The sequence below is a fragment of the Bactrocera oleae genome, chromosome 6 (assembly GCF_042242935.1).
Source record: "Bactrocera oleae isolate idBacOlea1 chromosome 6, idBacOlea1, whole genome shotgun sequence".
Lineage (NCBI taxonomy): Eukaryota > Metazoa > Arthropoda > Insecta > Diptera > Tephritidae > Bactrocera > Bactrocera oleae.
In genome coordinates, this window is record NC_091540.1 from 71,894,079 (window position 1) to 71,909,823 (window position 15,745).

The 15,745-nt window shown below is 37.7% G+C and overlaps 1 long non-coding RNA gene across 3 annotated transcripts; it reads left to right on the forward strand.

Moving 5' to 3' along the window:
• The first annotated feature begins 10,249 nt into the window (after nt 1-10,249).
• On the forward strand, nt 10,250-12,438 carry LOC118681140 (uncharacterized). 3 transcript variants are annotated; one of them, XR_004976821.2, is made up of 4 exons: nt 10,250-10,338; nt 10,402-10,955; nt 11,007-11,140; nt 11,274-12,438. It is a non-coding gene; the product is annotated as an uncharacterized lncRNA (long non-coding RNA). The 3 variants fall into 3 exon arrangements; XR_004976822.2 differs by having other exon boundaries at nt 10,288-10,803; nt 10,859-10,955; XR_004976820.2 differs by having other exon boundaries at nt 10,290-10,955.
• Nucleotides 12,439-15,745: the final 3,307 nt, after the last annotated feature.

The window sequence follows — 15,745 nt, forward strand, 5'->3', positions numbered from 1 at the left end:
ATGTTTTGTTGCTATTAGAGAGCGCTAATTACGCACACAGAGCATAATCGTATTTTAGGACTCAACGATTTGCTGAGACAGTAACCAGATCTGTATGAATAAACAGGTTAATTCTATATTATATTCAAAATATTTACAAATGACTGCCATCACATACAGTGAAATACTTTCAGCTTCCTCTGCAAAACACCTATTTGTGATCGGAAAGCATCTTAAATCGAATCCAGGGAGAAAGTGAGTACTGTATCGGTGGCGTTCTATACGTTAGCCCTCTTAACAATTAATGTGCATTTTGCAAAGAAACTTTAACCTTTAGTTATCTTTTGCAGAGAAAAACTAAAATTTAAAGCCAATTTCTAATATTTTCAAACATATTCGAGACATTCTACTCTCCCATAAGAAGTCAGTGCAATATTCGTAGTAGGCATTTCGACCAGCTTCGTTTATGGAAACATCCTTGCTACCATACTGTATATATGCAAGTAAATAAATATACATGAAGTTCTGTTAAATAACAACAAACATACGCCCAGATTTGCCGGCAGCAGGCAAATGACAGCTTTCTCGCAAACAATTCAACTACGAGTATTTATAGTCAAATATCGAAAACATTTTAGATATTTACATAGAAAACACGAAGCCATGGAGAGAAATGCGTTTACAGCAGTGTGCACTGAAGTGGAGCTACAACTTGTGTTTTAACAAAATTTATCTAATTTATTTGAGCAGAAAATCCTTCCATATACCAAAGTTTCATTTGTTTTGTTATAGTTCTAGAGAGAGAGCGAGAGAGAGAGAGAGAGATATTGTATGGGAATAGGGAATAAAGAATAATAAAGAAAATTGTTTGACGAAAGCAGCAACAATCATGTGATCCTAATATATTCTTCTTCTATATATAATTACACTAACAAAAAGTTTGTGTTCCCTTTTTGACTGCGTTGCCGTTGACATATATGGATAAAATTTATACCGTTGGAAAGAAAAAGATGTGCACATTGTTTTCGCATGAACCTTAACGGCAACACAGGTAAAAATGCGTTGGCGCAAACGGACTACAACAACTACAAACGCGCTGGCGCGTTTTAATATGTCGATGTTATATCTCCTTTGCGCGTCACACTTAACACAGTCGTATACCGAATTACATTTTGTCGCTTTCCTGTATAAGTAGCAAGTGAATATATCTGATAATTATGTATCTTTTGCGGCGGATTTGTGGTTGCCATTTTTTTGCACTTTTAATTGGGTTTGGTCTTTGCGTGTGGCAACACAGAATTCTTTTACAGTTACATTTTTAACGCACGTTCAATTTCAAGTATTGCTTGTGAGAAAAAAAACACATTGAAGTGGAGATAACCTGTGATATCATTCGTTTTATTTTGGTGGCGAAGTGATGGAATTTTTACCCGTTTTCTTTGCATGCGGTTGATTTGTAGCAACTTTGAACAAAATTTCAATTGATTGATTTTATTTTATTTTGGCGAGTTAGAAAGTTTTAGTTAAATTTAAATTTTTACTATTTTTTCCAAGGTTAATTAGTTGACGATATCTCATTACTTCCTTTATTATTAGATTTAGTTTTCAGTTTAAAAGTTTTTTATTTCATTTATAGAAAAAACTGAACTTCCAATCCAAACCAAAATTGATATGCGATAATTTTAAGCGATGCATTACTATTACAGAAAATTAGACACAAAAGTGACGTAGATTGGGTTTTAAGGACCAGCATTATGGACGAGCCTTAAACCCATAATGCCATAGCTTATTATTTTTCTTAATGACAATAAGGACCCTACAAGTATATACAATTTTTTAAAATTTTGAATACAGTAAGAGACTCCAATAAATTGCACATCACTGTATGTGCAAGGGAAACTTATTGCATGTAAAAATATAGATCGGTATATGTTTATATGCCCATATGTGTATAATTTATTGTGTCTGTGGCGGAGAACTAATCAAAGTATTTATATGCAAGACATACATACATACACATATGCATTTAAATATACATATACTTGTATATATATATAGAATGTTCCAATGTATATACATACATATATGTATCACACATTTGTTTGCACATGAATTTATCATAAATTACTATCTGTTGCACGAATGCTTAGGCATTTGCATTTGAATTCGAATATGGATTTGAATTTGAATTGAATTTATGAGTGCAATGAAATGAAGCATGCAACCAATCAGTCAATCAATGCACAACAATGGCTGTCTCAATTTTCTAAAGTATGCCGGAGAAGTGCAATTGACAAAAAGCTAATGCAATCGGGGCAATGTTAGTTGTTTCGGCGAATCGCTTCACATTCGGCGCACAATAACATTTATTTTTGTGCATATGCATACATACATACATACTTATATATGTATAGCAATGCACGTAAACATATATATATATATATATATATATATATGCATATAAGAACTTTTGTGTGCAACATTATGTGGTGGCATGTTGATTTCTTAATTAAGTTTGCAAATGAAAATGTTGACATTGATTTTTACCGTTAATTTGACATGCCAAAATATAAATATGCGAGCAACCAAAACAGAATACAAAACAAGTGGGTTTTGAAGACAATTTAGCTTATATAAATATGTGTGTGTATTCTTGCAATGAAGCCAATCTTTGTGACGAGTATCGGCGCTCAAGGCCACAAACAATAAAATTTAAATTCCAATTAAATGTCGAAATTGTAATTAGACTGAGTTTATATCGTTAATAAAGATTTAGGAGCTTATTTTTAGGGAGTGGTTTATGCCACAGAATACTATTAAAGAACCTTGCCATTCTGACTATAATGAGTATATCTAGTGTAATACTTCTGCCAGTATGCTATGTACTTGTTCTCTAGCCATGTGCAGAAATTCACTCCATTGCCAGTAGCAACAATAACAACAACGTTTTGTAATCATCCAGTTATAACCAGACCACTGACAGCATAAGGCACAGTTCAATAAGTACTCCTCTGCATAACAGCCCTCTTTCCTCCCTTGTCCTTTCGCATATTTGTGCAGCATTTGACCGTTTCTCATGTGACAATCGATTTAAAAAACACCGCGAATAATTTAATTTAGGCAATTTAATTTTCATAAATTAAACCATGTGGTTTCGGTGGTCACGTGTGCTTTTTTGCTTGTGAAAGTGAAAAATAACAAAAATACCAGCAGATCCAAATATTACAAAAGCAAAACCAAAAAAAAAACAGTCACGTGAATCAATATTCGTGCAACAAATGCGCTTGGATGGGATAAAAAGTTCCGAATATGAAAAACCGTAATGTTATTAAAAGCTACAGAAGGCTAGGTTGAGTTACCACTGGATTTCCATTAAAGTACACGTATTAATTTTGCATACTGTATTTATGCGGGTAATTAATACATATGGATATTTACTCAAAATTACGACTGTAATAATACAAAATATAATATTGAATATGAGAAATTCTATTTGAAACAAAAAAAAAATTGTAATAAAAATGTTTGATTATTTTCTGTGACTGGCTCTATAGCCACTGAAGTTTTATAAATCAACGAGTCAGAAATAGCTCGCCATATGATGTCTACTTAAGACCATCTGCAGCCAAGTTCCTCTCGAGGTCTTTCCAATGCAATGGATGCCTTCTTTTAACTCGCACACCATCAGCTAGTACCAATTTTCTTGCACAGTTCCTGTGCTCTCAAGTGCTGCGGCTGCAATTGGAGGTCTACTTTTCGGGGCACGACTTCCTTTATAAGCGTGCCTAATTTTGAATCCGACTATTGCATAGAGGCTCGTTTAGAAGTCGACCTTCATTCTATGTGTTTTATGTAAATAATTTAAGGAGTTAGGGGTAGTCATAATTTTTAAAATATCAACATTTTTCGTTAAGTGTAATATCTTGAAAATATTCTCTGAAAATTTCAAGTTGATCCGATAATTACTTTTTGAGTTATTCGACAAATAACAAAGAGCGCTCGGGCACTTCAATGCGCTCGGGAACAGGTAGCTAGTATTTTTGTACGTAAATCTAGTGTGAAACTTTAAATGCGTTTTTTTCAAATGTTTTTTTGAGCTGGTAACAACTGTAACTCGAAAACCGCTCAGTAGATTTTAATGAAATTTATACAGCTTTTAGAATACATAATTTACTCGGGCCTGATCGAAGCTTTTTTGAAAAAAAATCCTGGATTTGAAAAAAATCCTTCGATCAGGCCTAGGATTATCTATATGTAAAAGTAATTTTTTTCATCCGATTGATTTAAGATTAACCTCCAAGGACTTATGATTGTCACCCCAAGGACCTTTTTTTGGAACTGGGTCAACACAGACAGCTATATATTTGGAAACGTTTTTTTTTTTAGTTTTCGTGACTTTAAGTAAAAACATTGCCAGTTATAATGCTATATTACTACTTTTGTAAAATAACATGATTTAAAATATCAAAAAAAATTACTGAAAATTCTCATTTTATCGTGCCTCTGACCACCCTAATCCCTTAAGTGATTTATTTGATCCGGGTCGGGAAAACGATATCAACGATTCAATCACGGAAAAGTTTTGTTTAGATTTTAAAATTTGTATGCGTTGTTATTTAAGAAGGTTAATTTATCGTGAAAAATAGGGGTTCAGTTGAACAAAGATTCTAGACGTCTTTCTAAAGCAATAGTGAATAGTGAATGTAAACATTTTCTGAAAATTCGCAAAACGAGTATTTCGGTCTGGGTCTTTCGCGAGATCGCCCATGTTACCACAACAATAGAACATATATTCACCGTAGAAATCTACTTGCACACGTCACTGTGGCACAACATCATTTTTCCCTTCGCTGCAATAGGCGCACAGTCTTCACATACATACTCACATTCACCGGCGCTCTTGAAACAAATGTAAAATGTCATTAATTTATATACAACAAATATCATTACTGATACTTTTCAACATTAATTATACAAATGAAAATCGATTAAAATGTTGCATGCAACAAACAGTTGCAAAATCAAAATAAATTAATATATTTCGAGAGTTCACTCAACCAAGCTGGCCGCAACTCAATATGAAAAACAAGCAAACAAGTTAACTGTACTTACGAGTGCGTTGCGTTCGATTAAAAGCGTGTGTGTGTTGGTGTTGTTGCGTTGAAAAAATTATGAAAATAAATTAAACTAAATGATATTCGATTGGCGAGCAATGAGTAAAAATTTTATTAATATGCATGCATTTACCCAAACAGGGTGGGTCAGATGGGGCGTTACGACGTAACTTTACGGGCATTTTTGAGAATAAGCAGTGTCTATAGCTATTTATACGAGTAGATATTTTTTGCTGACACTTTTAGAATGAGACAGGCATGAGGTATGAACTGTTGTTTCTAATGAATCTAAAGCTCATCTTTTGAGAAAAATGAGAAGATTTTTTAAACCCTCACATAAGTGCGAAATGTTCACAATATTCGTGGTTATTCGCTTGAATTTTGCAGTCAGTGTGACTCACCTTGCCCTGCCTAAGGACTAGTAGTTGCAAAAAGAAGTAACGGCATTATGTACGTATGTATATTTACATACATGTATGACTTATGGAATACATGTTTAACGAAAACTACAAAACTATTTATTACATAAGTTTTTTTTTTTTTTGAAAAATAGAGGGGGCCAAGCCAGAGGTTGCCAGAATGAAAGAAAACTTTTGCTGCAACTACCAAATATTAAGTTGAATAATAAAATTTCAAAAAAAAGTAAAACAATAACAGTAACGGAAATGGGTAAATAAAGCGGAAAGACCGCCGACACAAACACAAAAACAAATACGAAATAACGGTATGACGAAATGACGAAATGAGGCAGAAAAAAATTAATAAAATGCAGCAAATTACAACGTGAACAGAACAGACTGAGGCAATTTTATTATTTTTACGGTAATGTATTTGCATTTAAATCAGAGCGCGGCCTTCCGATCTCCTCAAACGCCCCGCCACCTGCCAATTGCTGCTTGCCACGGCGCACTTACCAACTTCTCCATGCGTTTTTCGCTCAGCCTCTATCACACCTGTTTAAATGTTGCAAATTGTGGCGCACACATATACACCCCGACACCGTGGCAAGTGCAGTTGCATTGGCCGCGTCGCGTCTGCAGTGGAATATATTAAAAGCAATAACAATCGCAAAGGTGCAAAAACTGAAATTCGCTGGCAACCACATTTTCAACCGCAAAGTGTCACATAATTTTGTCCGAAAAGCACTGTCAGGCACTGCCCGGAGTCACTCAACCCCGACCAAGGCACCCAGTGGGCACCATTGTTGCTCTGTGCGGCATATGTGGCACACTTTGTGCCGAAAAACTTGTGGCTCATAAAGTGTCGGTGAAAATGTGGAGGTCCCAAGTGCATGTGTCAAATATAGAATAAGTTTTCAAATTTAAACTGGATGCAAAACTAAATTTCCTGCAAACATACGGAAGATACTTTCAGATTTCGAAATTGACTAAGAAGCAGATAAAGTTAGGCCAGGTTTATAGTAAGCCTTCTTACAAGTGGGTATTCAGAGACAGTTGAAAACATTCTGTTAGTGATCTTTTGTTACTACCAAAGTCAGCTTGGTCAATATGCGTTCTAACCACTTTTATTTACCACTTCAGACACAAATATCAGGGAGCGCCGTGAGCCCCCAAGTGCAAATAAATTTTTATATTTCCTCTTCGAAAGGGTAAAAGACCCCATTTGGTTGTTGATACAATTTTTGGCAGGTTTTGCTGCGCGCAAACAACAACAAAGTGTTGCACTACTGAAATTCCACAATTTGTTTGACCATTGTATGCACTCCCGCGGCCGCGCTCCGTCCATTCGCTTATATGGCAGTGTCAGACAAAAATGTCAACGTGAAATTTTGCAAACAACTTCATTTCATTTCGCGATTTTCGCCAGCGATAAGCGCCAACTTGCATTGATGTTATTGCTGTTGTACGCTTTGGTGAGTTGGCAGTTCCCTTCGCTGGTGTAATGATGGCCTGGCGGGCTTACACACACACTCAGCCACGCATACACAGGGATATGGTAAAGTTAAATAGCCGACTATGTACATTTGTTGCATTTGTGTGTGTGTGTGTGTGTGTGTATGCCTTATCAGCCGCAATCGCGCAATCATCCAAAAAGCGTAAAAGTTGAACTTCGGCTGTCTCACCACCCTCAAACCCACACATGCACCTGGTTGCATGCAACACTTCGGCACTGCGGGTTCGTCATGGCGAAGCATTGTGCGCGTTGCATTTCAAGCTGTCGTTGTGAATGTCAGAAATTGCATTTTCGGTTGGCGCTTGTCGGCAGTCATGGCCCTCTCACCCACCGCCGCATTATAATCTGATGTTCCCCCGAGTGCACACAATAGACAAAGCAGAGTCAAGTAGCATGCTTATAGGCTGTTCAGGGCTGTCGCACACTAATGCGCGCACACACACACATATGTACAGTACAGTCAGACAACTGCTTGCCCTCGGCATTCACACCAAATCTACTCGTGCCTTCGTGTCGCTATGTGTAACTGTGTTATTGTTACTGCTGTTGTAGTCAAGTCTGCCATTCACTGGTATTGTTTGAAGTTCCGCTTCTTAGCAGTTTTCGGCGTTTGGCACGCTAAAGTCTGGTCGCTGTGGTCTTCGCCGTTTTCTTATCAGCGGCGGAAATATTCAAAAAGTGTTGTTGTAGTAATAAAAACGTTAAATTTAATAGTTCAGGAAGCCACTATAAAACTAATAGTACATACTTGTACGAAAAACTGCGCTGCGGCAACAGCAACAACAATAAAGCCGCGAATTTATATTTTAATTTTTGCTGTTCCTTCTTTTTGGAGCTTCAACAAAATTTTTGTTTGGTGGCAAGAAACTTTCACAAATCGAAAGCCACAATTTATAGCTGTGAATGCGAATAACAAGGAAGCCTTAAAACTAACAAAATTACTTGTGCTGGAAGGTGGAGGAGTGAACCACTTTATGTTTATGTCAAAACAGGTCGCTTCAAATTTTCATGTCCTCAGCAAGAGTGAAGCCTCGAACTATATGAAAGAATAATCTGAACAGACAACTGCCAAGCTAATCTTAACAAAAATTTTGTAATGAGATGTGAATTTCCAGTCTCACTTAACCATCGACTTTGCTGACTTCTAGGTGCTAGCCAAAGACCCTTAGCTACAAAAGTACTGTCATCTAGTCTCGTATAATGATTGTTGACTTTGATGACGAAAATAACTCATTATTATATAAGGTATTTGTGGTGTATTTTGGAGATCTTTTAGCTAGAAATATAAATTATAGTAACCGTGATTACAGTACTGGGTAATACCCAGCTAAATTTGTCATAGAACCCCTGCTTTTGGTTTCCCAGGTTTTTGTTCCTAACTATGGTGCAGATGTGGTTATTAACCTAAAAGTTTATATATCTTCTTCTCAGACAAATAGGCATTAAACAGAACTAAATCATAGCCAAGAACACACTTCATCGAGAAAATATATATTTCGTGTGGATGAACGGTACTCCGTACGTCAGTGCTTACTTCAATCTATGGTTGAAACCGTTTGCTTGTTTTAGTTTGATTACATCGATTTATGTGAAATGTTGGACGGGCTGTGCTGCGACAACTGACATTTCAACCCAAACTTCCACCGTCTCGAGTCGCAAGTGCGGAAGAGCCCACCTACATTCGGGTGCATATGTGTGTGTGTGAGTGTGGTATGACGTATGAATGCGTTTTCTATTTGCATGAAATTTTGGTTTCGTTGCGCTTTGTTGGCGAAATGGCAGGTCGTTTGGCGGTTGGGCTCGATTGTTTATTTGTTCGTGCATTCGGTAAATTGTCTACGGAACACCGATTTATTTGCATTGATATTTGCGTACGTGTTTATATTGCAATTGTCTGCATATCACGCTACAGTTATGTTTACAGTTATTCAAGTACGACCTTACACACACACACACATGCGAACATCTTTTATGCCATAATTATTCAAATAACAACCGTAAACTATATAAGCACACATTCGCGCACACGTACACGCATTTGCACAATTATTGCAACGGTGTGGCAACTTTATGTAAACAATGAAAAGTGAGCGAAAAATGCAGAAACGACGGGAAAAGCTGGAAACACAAGGCACACACACACACACATACCCATGGATTCCGCTATACACACGTGTGTGGTTTGGTATTTGTGTAAGCGTGTTTTTTTCACGCTCAAATGAAGTTGTTTGTAAACAATTCGCCGCCTCCAGACCTCCAGACAACCCACAAGCCACACACCCAATTAAACCTTCCGCTCATTGGCGGCGACGCACGAATGCACCTGCGTCGCTACGTCGCTGCGTTGTTAGAATAAATTGTTGCAAATTAATGCGAGATTTCATTTTCATCGGTGTTTTGCCTCGGCGTTTTTCACCGTTATTAGCGCCGTTGTCGCAATGTTACTGCCGCAAGTCCTTTTTCAATGTCAAGGGTCAGTGCCAAAGGGATAAATGCGCAGCACCACCGTTTTACTGTTTTATTAGCATAACTTAGTGACACAGGAAAACATTTACTTGTATATTGTCTTTGTCTGGGATCAAAAACGCAAAAATTATCGGTCGGCGGTTACCTACTCTTCAAGGGTAGGGGTTCTTAAAATAATTTAATTTATATATGCATATGGTCTTAAATTTGTCAGGTTTAAAACTGTGCATATCTACAATGGAGTACATTGAAAAATACTTCGGAAATCTTTTACGATGCCATCGCGGAAAACAGTTTCGATTTTATAAATTCAAGCATTTAAGTTTGCATTTCATATATTTTCTTCTCAATGCGTCAGGAATTCGAATCGACCTTGGAAAAGCGTTTGATTAAACAAATTTTAGCTCTAAACAACTTAAAACTGTTAAATTTTGAAAAATGCCAATTATAGGCGTAACTTTTGAAAGAAGAATGCTTTTGTGAACGTGGAGTCTGATGAAAGTAACAATAATGAAATATCATGGTATATCCAGTATATCAACGGTCAAAGGCATACTTGCAATATTGCAAGTCGCTGTCAATTAGCTAACATTTTTAACAGTGTGAGGGGAATTTAGAATCTTTGAACACAGATATTCAACAGCAAATGCATTAAAGCTTAAATGAAGAATGGTTTGTTCCATAACCGTTGAAGATGTGTTACATTTTATGCCTTGAGAGTTCTAGGTGTAGTTAAAAATAAAAAAGTTACTTGAGAAATATTAAAATCAACAATCAATCAACATCAAAATTCTGAAATATTTTTCATATTCAGTTGATTTAGGCTTATTCTTCAAAATATCTAAAACAACGGCATTATATACGAGTATTTTTTACGCAACTCTGTAAATCATTGTAATTACATAAATTTTCTCTTTTTTAAAACAAGTACGTGCGTAACTCGGTAGCAATCGAAGCTCGAGTATTTAAGCCATTGCGTTTTCCACTGATTTTGTTGGAAAGCGTCGCGTGAGGGCCCGTTGCCTTGGCGATGGACGAGTATAAGCCTGTTGGCAGTCGGTCTAAAAATAACAGGCTGCCAGACAATTACTTTTACGCCTCACGGTGCAACAACATTCAATGGCGTAAATAATATTAAAATAAATGGAAAAAAGGAAGAAAATGCGAGCGAAGCAGAAACCGCAGACGGCTGTCGTTAGTCAATACTAAATTTGCAAGTATAGTTTGTCGAAAACCACTTTTGAGTGGCGAGCGTTTAAAAACACTCAAGGAAAAAATTATTCCAAATTGATTAAAGCGCTTAAGACGTGCTGTGCCTGAGCTGTTTGCTGTGAGCAACATGTTGCAATCGATTGCGGTTAAATTGATTTGTTCCAAAATTTCAGTGATCTACTTGAGAAGCGATTTTTTGGATTGCCCCTACGCAATAAATACATCTTAACGCTGAAGGCTCGAGCAGGCTCATCAACTTTCCCAGCATAGGTTTGTTCTTTTTATTTTACTTACCAATTTTTGATTTTTTTGGTGGTGTAGGTCGGGCAAAGCAACTCTTTCACTCAATATTTGACTGTCAAACATGAACGACTCTCTTCAGTTCGAACGGACTGGTTGCAGGGGCAAAACGAGTACAATTTCTAAAATTAAGTTTTCCCATTCGAAATGTAACGGTAAGTGGTTAAGTGGGGGAAAATATATGTCCATGTAATTAAGAATTATGTTTGAGTAAATCAAATTATTGAAATTATTTTGTTTAGTTAAATATTTAAAAAGTAACAGTAATATTTATATTAAAACTTAAAGGCTAAATCTACAGGAATACGTTCAGATTTTATAGCTTCAGAAGTACAAGACACAGGACTGAAAATACCTCTTTCTACAGGGAACAGTTCGCGAGAGTAGCTTACGGTCTAGCAAGAACATCAACCTTGCAATTATACGTAATATAATATATATTTCAGTTAAAATTTGCGCTTATTTCTCTACTAGAAGTTTGACAAAGCCTCTCATATTGTGATGCATTAACCAAGGGAAAGATGAAATCATGCCAGTAGAATAGAAAATAAAGAAAACTAATTATTCTTATTATAATTATCCCGAAGGAGTAGAGAGCATTGATTCTATGAACGCTTCGCACTAAAGGATTTTCGAGGAACTGAACGTGCCTCACTTACTTTCATTATCGCGCGAATTAAGCGCTAAATTTCTCTTATCGATAAACGTTATGTGTTCAAGCATACTTACAACAACATTAACCAAATAAAAAAAGCCACTAAAAAGCAATGATAAAAACAGAAAAGCGTTTCCGCACAGCGATATAAAAAACAAAAGCAGTCACTTTGCAAATAAAGGACTCTCCTGACCGAGCCACAGAAAGAGTAAAGCGCCAGCAGAGCAACGGCTTTTCATGTTTGAAATTGCTTTCACGTGCAAGCGAAGGATTTGCGTGTGGACAAAATGAAAAAAAAAAACGATTAAAACACGGCTAAACAGAGCGGCAAGACGACAGAATCGAAAAAAATGCCTTTGGGACTCCTTCTTTATCACCGCCAATGCCAATCCGAAAGTAGGGAACGCGATGAACATTAAAGATGCAGCGAGGTGACGTACGAATGCAACGTGAGGGAAAATAGTCAAGTGTATATGTGTGTGTGCGTGTAACGGTGTGCGTGCTGAAGTAAAGCCGCAGCATTATTGTCTATAAGAACACACAGGCAACTGTGAATGCTATGTTAGTAATGATAATGAAGTCGACTGCTTTGATTGGGACGTAAAGTGACGTAGGAAGAAAGCACGATGTTGTCACTGCCGGCGCTGAAGGCTACTTAAGTTGCTTTCTGAAAGAATTACTATAAAAAGTGCTTTGAATGCGTTCTTATACATTGAAAAAAAGTTATGAGCCGAGAAATGTGTATCGGCACTATTTTTATACGTGAAATAATGGTAAATAAACTGCTTTTTCTGAGATAACCCGAAAAAAGAGTAATTATTCGCGAAATGATGATTTATAAAATTTTTTGATATTTTTTTACAAGAGAAAGACGTTATTAGAAGAAGAAGATTTTTGCCTTCATTGCGTATAACGACTCACCCAGCATATTGAAACCATTTTTGCAGGGTACAAAACTCGGAAGATAGTTATACCCTCCTATTGTTCAGACTGAGGATTTTCGCAAACCTCACTTCCAACATTTCGCTTCTACTGAAACTCTTACTTAAAATAAGTAGAGTAAGAGAGAGAGAGAGTAAGCACTTTATCTGATTCTTTACTTGAAGTATACCACAAGACCAGCGTTTAACTCAAAGCGCTAAATTAGATATTTTTTGTTATTTTATTACTTTTAATCTTTCTTCGAGCAATTCTTAGCAAGTTTATATATTCTTCTAAGTTTGATTTAAATAATAATGAGTTTAATTAAGTAGTTTAAGCAGATAAAAAATCCTCGGACATATTTATTTGAATGCTCTAAGTAAAAGGCAAAAGTTAAAATTCTCAGAAGGTGCCATCACTAGTCACTTCTTATGCTGCGTATACTTTCACATACATATATACATAGAAATGCAATCTTTGCTTTAAAGAGTTGCTCATTTGAGTTCCTGACTCCAAAAAACGCTCAAACTTGTTGTGTTGCCAAATCGAACAAACTCGTGGAAGCAATTCAAGAGAGAGGCGACTAATCCATATGTTAACATTTTTAATGCCTTGATTTTTCTAGTGCTGGGCGCAAGCATTATTTTCCACTAAGTTTATACTTTTATAAAAGCGCAATTGCCGAGCATGCAACATCAAACCAGAAATATTGGAAGGCTTGCAACCGACACGAAAATTTGACACGACTTTACTTCGCTTACACGACTCCAATAAGCGCTCAAATGCAAAGCTAACCGAGCTGTATTCGTTCCGACGCTCCTATTTCTGCTCGTGTGCTCGTTTCTTAACGAAAAGGGTGCATAGTTTAAATGTAGTTTAAAATGTGTGTCAAATAATTTAAAAAAAAATCCTTTTTGAAACAGATAGTGTCATTACCGATTATAAGATATTTGACCGAAAGGAAATAGTAGATAAAAATTGGTTATAGAAATTCGAGGGTCTATTATTGTATATATATAATATGTATATATGTGAACATCTTGAAGGTCAAATGAGAACTTTTTAATTTTTAGTTTTAATCACTCAAACTCACTTATGCGTTCGATGCCAATTATTTATTAATATAACTGTAAGAAGCTTCAAAGTCCTCATTACATCTCATTGAGTGCGCTGGGTGCAAACGTCTGGTAACTCTAGCCCTATTTGCCAATTCTCTTTTAGCTTACCCTCTGTGCTGATTGGTCTCGTTACTTCCACTTCGTTTAAGGTCTGCGCGTTCACACCACACGAAACACCAAATCACCTCGGCGTACGTTTGGACTGCGACGCGTTCGTATGTGGGTGACTAACGTCAAGGATACAAAGCCGAAAGTTACACATATTGCGTTGTTGTAGTCAACGCTGAAGAGAGCGAGCAAATGGTTGTGGGTGCGCGTCAATGTAAGTCAACGCGATGATGAGCTTCATACGGGATAGCCGATTAGTGTTGGTGTGTGTGCGCTATCGTGCTATCCGATTTGCATTTGTCATTCGTTTTTGCGTTCGGTCGACAAAACAAGGACTGTTCCTGTTTTTTGGCAGCACTTCGGCTGGCAGTGATATGGTTTAGCGCTTCGGGATTGCACGTTCGGGTGAATCTTTTGTGCGGGTATGTGTGTGTGTGTGCGTTCTTTTGAGTTTGCTGCTGCTGTCTTTGCACGCATTTCAGTTTGTGACTGCTCATTTTTGTTGTTGCTTGTGTTCCGGGCGTTTGATGTTTGCATTAACCTTCCGCTAGCTGCTGCCGCAACAGTGGCGCGGCTGCTTCTCTTTTATGCGCTATGCATTTACATTTTATTCTTACTTCTAGCTGCTCTCATTTTCACATTTGGCGTTCTGGCCGTTGCCACCACCTTCACACACAGCTACTGCGCGCACACTTCACTGGCTCTGCCGACGCCTCTGTCGCCATTCCTGCTGCTAGTCTGAAGTGCGCATAGAAGCGGCGCTGACACTGGAAAAGAGCAACCACTCACTGCTCAACTGAGCGAGTCACTTTTAGCGGCAGCATACAACCTGGCACTCAGAGTGGCTAGGTGCTGCACAACCGGCTGCCTTGACGACTCGTTGGCAGCGCTGCCCAGGATATGGCAGACGTTGCACGGCTACACAGCGAAGATTCCTCGACATTACGCTATCCACCGTGTTGACGAGAGGTGTGTAGCAGTGTAGGACATTCGATTGTTGCCGAGCTTGTGGGAAATTTGCTGAACCGCAGCTGTTCAGTTGCTCATGACTATTCGACTGAAGTGGCTGTCGCAACAGCAGATCGGCTCGCTTTGTGGTGGTATCTTGCAAGTAGAAGTTTAAACTCAGACGGCGAGCGACAGCAAACAAAAAAATTTATACTAAAAAATAAAATGAAAAAAGAGGAACAAAAGTGTGTAAAGTGCCTTAGCATACATTCAGGCGTTGTGTTATTTTTCAACTTCATACGCCTGCGATTTGTTGCTGTGCGAGATATTTCCGCTATGCTATCATAACCGTTATCAGCATCATTCGCAGCATTATCAGTGTCACTATCAACATAATCATAGCACTTAACTGAGTCATCACCTTTCAAAACATCCGATATGATCTCGAGTCTGGGCAGCGCACGGTTGACATATGTCAACATTTATTTGTCACCACAACACCCAGAAAATCGTTGGTGTGCGTAAAGTCTAAAGAGCACGCACAACCACACGCACACGCGGGAAAAGGCAAAAAGTCGCATCAATGCTCTCTGATATATAGCTCAACAGTATTATCACCACTACTCACACTGCCATCAGCCACTCGCCGCCAGCAGCAGCATCGCCATAACCACCATCACCATCTCCATCGCCACCACATCTCAGCGCTTCCTCATTACATTGCACAATGCTTGCATCAACATATTTGCGATTTTTCTTTCCGCCTTCAACCACATTCTCATCCATCGGCGAATTCAAAAAAACCATGCAAAAATATTCTATACCGTTGCACACACATACACACACGTGCTTACGTGCGGCATGGAATTTAGTAGTGATTAGCGTGTTGCGTGTTGCGTGTTTCTTCGTGTTCAAGTGAAAAGAGAAAAAAATCCCTTTCGCTCCCGCCTTCCGCACAGTGGCACTTCCGTTGTTATTCGAGTGCTGACTCCGAACAATCTTACATACAA